Raw genomic sequence first — 8,188 nt, 5'->3', positions numbered from 1 at the left:
GCGGGCCCTCACCCCCCGCCCCAGCGCTGCCTCCATTGCCTCCCGCTCCGCGCTCCAGCCGCTTCCCCCCGCGGCGGCCGCCTCGCCCCGCCCGCGCAGCTCCCCCGCTGTGGCCGCTCTGCGCCGCGTCCTCCGCTCCAGAGGTGCCGGGCAGCGCTGCCCCTCCGGGCCGGCCTCCGCCCGCAGCGACCCCGTCCCGGGGCAGCCCCTCCGCCCCTCCCGGGGCTGCGGCCGCCCCCACCGCGGCTCAGCGTCCCGGCGGGGTGGGAGGGTGTCTCCCGCTCGTCCCGTTCACAGCCGCGCCCGCGGTGTACCCCCAGGGCTCGTCCCGGGGGAGGCGGCGCTTCCTGCGGCACCTTCGCCCCTCAGGACGCCCCAGGGCAGCGGCATTCCCTCCCCGGCGTCTGCGGTGCCTCCCGGGGGACGCAGAGCCTTGTGCTGGCAGCTGGGTTGAGGGAAGCCATCGCCTTTTGTTCCCCTGATCGCCCCTCTCCTTGGGCGAGCTCCTGCCACGTTTCTCCTCCCCACAGGAGCCCCGAAGCCGCTGTCTCGCTTTTCCCCCACCCGAAGGTTTTAGGGCTCTTTCTAATCAGTGCAGCCCCTTGCCCTTCCACCCCCTGCCCGCCGTGGGCACGGCTTTGGTGGTGGGCTTTGTGCTGCCGCAGCCCGCCTGGCCGAGGGCTCTGACCACATGGGCTAAAGGGTTCTGTCCCACCGTGCTGTAATTAAACGTAGGAAGGCTAAATCTCCTGGGCAAGATAATGTGGAGAGGCTGAGAGCTCGCAGCGAGGCAGCAGCAGGGTCTAACGTGGATCTCCCCCAACAAGAAAAGGGAGCTGCTGCTTATTGTAGCCAAAAACATGCTGGCAGGGGTGGGATAGATAAATCACAAAACTTATTCTCCTACCTTCTGCCCCACTGGGTCAGAAAAGCACCTTTTTGTGTCAAATCCACACCCCCTGGCTCTATTTCACCCCCTCAGTGCAGTATTGGGGTTCAGCAGGCGCTCGCTGACATTAAGGAGGCTCCAGCCCTGCTCTGGCACGAGGTGCCCCAGTGTGCTGGGGGACAGAAATGCTTGTGTTCAATGGATAATTCCCGGGATGTGGTATTTTGCAAAGCGCGTTCTGGCAGAGGCCAAACGGGACTAATATGTCACACCCAATGTAAACAAGGAGGTGATCCCCATTCAGCTGCCACTTATAGCCATGCAGCCATGGAGAAACTTGCCAGACGGAGCTGTCGGGCTGCAAATGTGGGTTTTGTGAGGGTCAGGTCGAGCCCTGTGGTTTATGGGCCCAAGCCAGCTCTTTTCTGAAGACAAACGTTTCCACACAGCCTTTGTGCATTCAAGAAATGACCGAGAAGTTCTAGTGTGAGATGTAAATTCTGTATTTCTTCCCTCTGAAAATCCCATTATCCGTGAAAAGATATTTTTTTGGACATAGAGGCCTGGGAATCGACTGCTCTCAGGGAGTGTCCCTCACCATCTGCTCCTACATCTGTCAAATCCACTCACAAACCTCTGCCCAGAGTCCTTGCTTGGGAAACTGTAGGATAGATTAGCACTCCTTTTTATTTTCCTGTGTTTCTGTGGTGTGAATAAAAGGAAAAACTCAGAGGGAAGGGATACTATGTTAAGTTTGAAGCAGGTCTGCGCATTTTAAACCCACACATTTAAATCTCAAGGGGAGGCTGAGCTAGGGGGGAAACCCTTGGCCACAGCTCAGCCATACATCAGCTGTGGGAGCAGAGGGTGTGCTGTTCCTCCCCTTACTCTTTTTAAAGTCTTTTCAAGGTTTTATATTATTATTTTGAATTAATATTTCCCTCCTGTGGTGGCTAATGAAAACATCTGAGCTTTTGAATATTTTAATGAATATTTATTCATTTTCTTGAGGGCTTTTTAAAATCTTTTTTCAGTTGTTTTTATCTGCCTGAATTTTAGGTTAAGTTTTCTTTCTTGTATTCGCGTGCTTGTGGTGGGTTTTTAATTGTAGGACAATGAAGAAAGTAAAAGAAAGTTACTTGCTCCTTGATTTTGCTCCTCAGGGCCAAAATCCTGCAGTTAATCCTCCTTCATTGAGACAGACATGTACTTACACAGATGCCTGAGCTACTCCTAGAACATCCAGGCAGTGAAAAAAACTTAAGAAAGCTTCTAGATGTTTATGGCTGGATTCATAATACATGATTTGCAGGATCCAGTGGCTGTTGCTAAGTTTGGAGCCAGGTTTAGAGTCTTTAGGCAGTTATCAGAAGCAAAGGAAGGATGCAGAGTTTAGATCAGCTACACTGTATTTTGGAAGGGGAGAGGGATGCCTGTGCCCTTCACCATGGATTATAAAGATTCCAAATTCTCCACAATTAAGTAGAACAAATTGAGGCTTTTATCTTCAAATCCTACCTTCATTCCACTGAAGGGTCAACCTGTTCTCACATCTCTGACTCAGCAACAACACAGTACAGGAAGACACTTTAGTTTCCACATACAGAAGACAGTAATGATCAGATGCAAAATCCTCTGTGAACAACATCATCCCAAATTATCTGTGCTTAGACTCACTTGCCAGATCTTCAGAAACACAGCATAGGCTCCCAGGCCTTAGCAGTATTTACATCACTATCTGCACTGATATAAATACTGAAGAACATTTCCCTTGAAAATATTTCAGTAATGCTGCAAATGCATCCAATAATTTTATTGCTGTTGTTTGTGGAGGAAGGAACACGGGCAGCTCCTCCATGTCCACCTCCCCCTCCTGGGCCCTTGGGTATCTGGATGGGCTGCAATGGTCTTTGATGGACAACAAAGGTCTTTTGTTCAGTCAAAGAAGCACAGCCAATAACACCCCAAAGAAGTCAGCACAGAGAGCTCGACCAAAAACAAAAGAATAAAGTGTGCAGCAATGCAAATTATCTTTCTTAGAGAATTAACCCCTTCCATCATCCCAGCCCCTCCTCCTTCTCTAAAGAAGGGCCTTTCCAGCTGCCAGGGTCTTTTTCATCTATTGCTCTGCTTCAGGCTGTCAACCTCAATCACTTTCAAAATTGCTGATAATTAAGTATTACCTCCTCCTTCACTTTGGAAAATTGCAAAAGCCAACTAACCCTCTTAAAATTACTGTCAGGGACCTGAAATATTTATAGTGGCACATCCTGCATGGACATCCAGCCTTGGTTGTTTTTTTTGATTCAGCCACATCATTTTAGTCAATGAGAACTACAAACAAAAGCAAGTTACATGGTGTCTCCAGAGGCAAGCTCCTTCACTGAGCAAACTACTCTAAGAAAATTTCCCTGCTAAAGTTAAATTTGATTTAAAAATCAATCCAGTTACACTGGTACAATGTAAATAAAATTTAACCATAAATAGATTTAAATGTAGCTTCTACTGGTTTGATTTAATCCAAAATATTATCAACATCTAAGTGGTTTCACTTTGCTGTAGAAGTTGACATTGGTGAAGGCAAATTAAGTTTACATGGGTTCAATTATCACCATGGAGCAGATGCAGCCTTACTCTGAAGTGAGGATGGAAGAGCAAACTGCAGACTTTCAGACTGCAGACCCAAGATGCACAGCTGAACTCAGCATTGCAGCTCCTTCTGACCCCTCTGCAACTGGCCTCTTTTACAGCCAATACAGTTCTTTCCCTCCCTCTTAAAATGCAGCTTTAAATGCCCCAGGGTGCTCAGAAATCTAGTTTGGGTATAAACATTTAGCAAATTCCTCTACAGGACAAAAGATGCTTGGAAACTGTAATTTACACTAGAGTCTCCTGTAATTATATGTAACATTATTTTGGTTTTTAACCAGATCTGAAACTGTATTTCCAAAACATTTATTTCCGAAAATACTGGTTTTACGAGTTTCCTAACAAGAACACCCATCTGCAAAACCCATGTACATCCCTGACCACTACTGCTTCACCTGGGTGCCCCTAATCAATGCCAGGAGTCCGAAAGCCTGGGATCTGGAGAACCAGCTGGTATCCAATGACCTAATGAATGGTTAAGTGACAGTAATGCTGCACAAATGGGCTCTTAGCTGGCTCCAATGTCAGGCCCTGGTAGCAATGGGAATTTAGCTGGGAACTTGGAATAGGCAGAGAGAGGGTTGCATTAACTTTCTGCTGTGATGAAGCAATGGCTTAAAAGCACTGCTGCTGCAAAGGCATCTTATCTCTCTGGCTAAGAAAGCAGCTGCTATTTCCTAGAAATTTTTGAGCTGTGACATGCCAGGAAGTGTAAGATGTCACGGCAGCTGTTTCAAAGATCACTGTAAATAGGTTTCTCCCCACACAGTCTGTAGATGACAAGGCCCCTCCATCATGTCACAGCATAGTGGAAACTTTACTGAATAATTCAAAATCACAAATATTTACAAAATTACAAAATAATAGTCAAAAGCTCATTTTACCCCATTCACTATTTTGATGGGAGCCCTGCTGTTTCTTCCAGACGGTAAGTTGGCCTCTTGCCCAGACCATATATCTCTTATGACAGGCTCCTTAAGGACCAAATCTAAGTGGAAGCCAAAAGAAATATATCTTACTAAGTGACACAAGGGTAACTTTCTGAGTCTGATTCTGAGCCCATTTTAACTGCTTTTGCACGGATACAACTCTGCTGGCTTTAACTGCATTAATCCAGATTTGTACTGATGCAAGCAGAGAGCCCCAGTGCCTTTGACATTGGTACAAAAACAAATTTCCAAAAATGCTGAAGCTGCAGCCAGTGACCCAGGCAGTATTTTAACAATTGCATTCACATCTGGCCTCTGGAAGATTTCTCAGTTGTTTGTCTGCCTCATTATTAGCAGAGCCAAACCTTGGGTAAGGGGGGAGCAGTCACGATCTCTTACACCTCATTTTTGTGGAGAAAGTTATAGGAACAACTGATACCAAACCCACTGACCACAGAATAATCTTCTGCAGCCTTGACTGAGCTTTGTAAAAGACTTCCAGGGCCAGACTGCCCCTGTTTCTGACACAGCTGCCACAAGAAGTGCACAGCTCTTCCAGGTGTCTGAGAAAGGCCAGGAAAGTCTTAGATGGCTGTAGTTGGTGGTAGGAGTAAAGGGATTCCTACCCTTTGACCTTTGACATTCCAAGGGATGTCAAAGCTTCTGCCCTGCTCTATGCCTCTGCCAGAGCATGTTTACAGCCAATGCTGTTCTTAATTGTCTCCACCAAATATGAGAGTGGTCCTTGGTAAAGAGAAGGACACCAGGGTGAACATTCAGCCCACCATGAGGTTTACAAGCACCTCCAAATCTTGAATTGCTCAGCTGTAATATCTCAAGTTGGATTCATAGAGAAAATTTTCTCATGATGCACCTATTCTTTTTTGGTACTTCATGTTCTTTCGTGCATTTCTCACCTCACAGGATACGTGGCTTTTCCTTCTCAAACACTCTCACCCTTAGGACTGGATTTTACTTCTGTCTGATCTAATATAGGTTTGCTCAGGGAAGCTGTGCTGTTACAACCTCCACGTCTGTTTGTGTGAGTTTGGGCTCACCAGTGCAGTCTGTCTTTCATGTTCCTCTTGGGATGAATAGAACTGGGACAGCAGCAGCATCATTGGGCCCACAGTGCCAGTGCCTGGCAAAATCCTATGGAAATCAATGGCACAATCCAAGAGCAAAACACAGATAGTGACTGATGGTGTATTGAGAGGGGACATAAAGGAAACCTGATGCTGTGCACTGATGCCAGCATTACAAATCAAGTGTCAGGATGTCACCTCACTCCTCAGTAATAGCCCACATATCTCCTGGTGAATAAATCTTTCTTTGTGTCTGCTCTCCTTTTTATCTCCCCCCAGAGTTCCCAGTAGTGTTCATCCCACTCTTGTTTTGGAAAGGCACCCTAACTGGAGTCCTCTCTTGCTGAGAGGAGAGATTGCAATTTAGCTGGTCTGTAACCGTCTGTTTCCATTCATTCCTGAGGTTTTCCAGCTGCCCACAAAAACAATGCACTGATACAGTCTGTGCAGACTTGAACCACGTCCAGAACAAAGGGTTAGGTGGGGCTGGGAGATTCGGGGAGTGTTCTTTGTCCTGGAAAATGGAGCAGATACTGGCATGACATGATGAAAAAGATGATGGTGAAGGAGCAATGTGCTGATACCCCAGCCCACACATGGCCCAGCACCAGACTTTGGGCTCATGCATCCAGCTCCTCACTGAGCAAGTGTCAGGAATACCAAACTCAGGCATCTAAGCACTGAGAGGAAAAACAAACTGAATTCCAAGGGGGGCTGATGTTGCACTTTCACGGATGCAGAGTAGACAGATTTCATCAGAAAGGTTGTAATATTTCATTTTTCAGTTAAACTCTCTCCCTCTCCTTTTATCTTCCCTTCTTTTTCACAAAGAGGCATAAAGTGAGTAATAAAAATTGCTAACAGCAGAACTTCATGATTTATACCGCCAGATCTCAGGCAGAACTCCCTGTTGAGTTTGAGGGAATGGCCTGATTAAACATTGATGCCACAATATGGTCTGTCTTAGCAACAACACTCACAAATTAAATTCATCGAGGGTATAAACCGTGACATTTAAAATGCCTGTTGGGTTAAACTTGACCAAAAAAAAAAATAATAATGGTTGTGCGTGACTCTGGAAAAGAAAGGCAATTGCCGTGCCACTTCATGGAATATTGTGTGTGAATCACTGAAGCTATTACATCTTCTGTTGCTTTTTTCCTGGCCTCAAGAGGTTAACTTCTTCCCAGAGCCATTCTCTGGGGGGAAATAAGAACCACGTGCGTGTGCCACAGAGCTGTGTCTGGTCTGGGGATGCTGGTGATCCCGGTTCTGTGTTGTTTGCCTGAGAGACCCACTGGAGAGAATAATGAGGGGGTTCAAAAGAGGAATATTCTTCCTGCCAGAAGTGGTCATTTAACCAGCCCTTCACTTATTTGTTGGGGGAGATTATTCACGGGGTCACCTGGCAAAAATGACTGGAAGTTAGGAAAGAAAGGGCCTCCTGCCAACTATTTAAGAGAGAGAGAAATGGAGAAGAAACGGGAGAAAGAGCAGTGAGTTGGCTGCAGGGAAAGGGACATTTTGTGACTCAGAGAAGAAGCCAAGAACTAAGGCTGTAAAGGGAGAGAGAGAGAGGGCCCTGGGCTCCTTAGAAGGCTTGGTGCTACATTCTGGTGGCATTCTAGAATAAATTGGCACAAAGAAAAGTCGCAGGCACTCACACATGGCTTGTGAAGCCCTAGCAGCAGAGGTGGAGCTCTGGGAAAAGGTGAGCAAAAGGCACCAGCGTACCCTGGGGCTCAGCCCTGGTTCTGGAGCTGTAGGGCAGCTGGGCTCCCCCACTGCACCTCCAAAGAGGGACAAGGAGAGCCTGTGCTAGGAAACCAAGGCCAGGAGGCTCAGCCAAGTCACCCACGGGTTGTTAGTTGTTCATTGTGCCCAAAGGGGTGTTTTGGGAAGCTGTTTCTGAGATACCCCCATAAATCTCAGCCTGGGCTGTTGTCACACCAGTAGGGACCTTCTGGGGGTCTGAGGCAGGGTGGACTCACACGGAATTTGCCCTTGATCATGCCAACAAAGGAAGCTGTCACAAGGCAGCAGCAATGCACCCACTGAGATCCAAGGACAAAGGAAATGCACAGACCCAGCACAGCTCCCTGCTGCTCACACCACTTCAGCAAAACATCTGCTCACCCGGAATAAAAGCCCTCCCCTGTTCTGAGCAGATCAGTTCCCTCTGAAATAGCAATAGGAGCTGCTGCATCTGCTCACACCATGGCCAGGCTTCAGCCCCAGGAGGATAAGGCCTTGGTTCAATCAGGCTGAGCTGCCTGCTTTATCTTACATTCTCCTGTGAGTAATTTTTCTTATTACACCTCTTTACACAAGCACCAAACCCCAAGCAGGCAGAAAAGACATCCAAAATGCAGAAAAATTATGACAGAGGCTCCAGCATCATGGGGTTTTGGAAATGTTTTTCATTTAGCAAAGAAGTAACTGTGCAAATCAGACTCTCTGGCAGCATTTGTGTGATGATAATCACGTTGATTAAGTGTTTGAGCCTTGGGATACACTGGGAAAGGCACTAGGACCTAGGAAATAACCATCCCCTGCTTTTGGAAGGCAGCTGAGGGCTCTTCCTGTTCTGCTCTGTGAGTGATCCATCTCTTCTCACAGATCTGTTCATTGTGGAT

Source organism: Lonchura striata, chromosome 1 (assembly GCF_046129695.1).
Source record: "Lonchura striata isolate bLonStr1 chromosome 1, bLonStr1.mat, whole genome shotgun sequence".
Lineage (NCBI taxonomy): Eukaryota > Metazoa > Chordata > Aves > Passeriformes > Estrildidae > Lonchura > Lonchura striata.
This window is presented reverse-complemented; position numbering follows the sequence as displayed.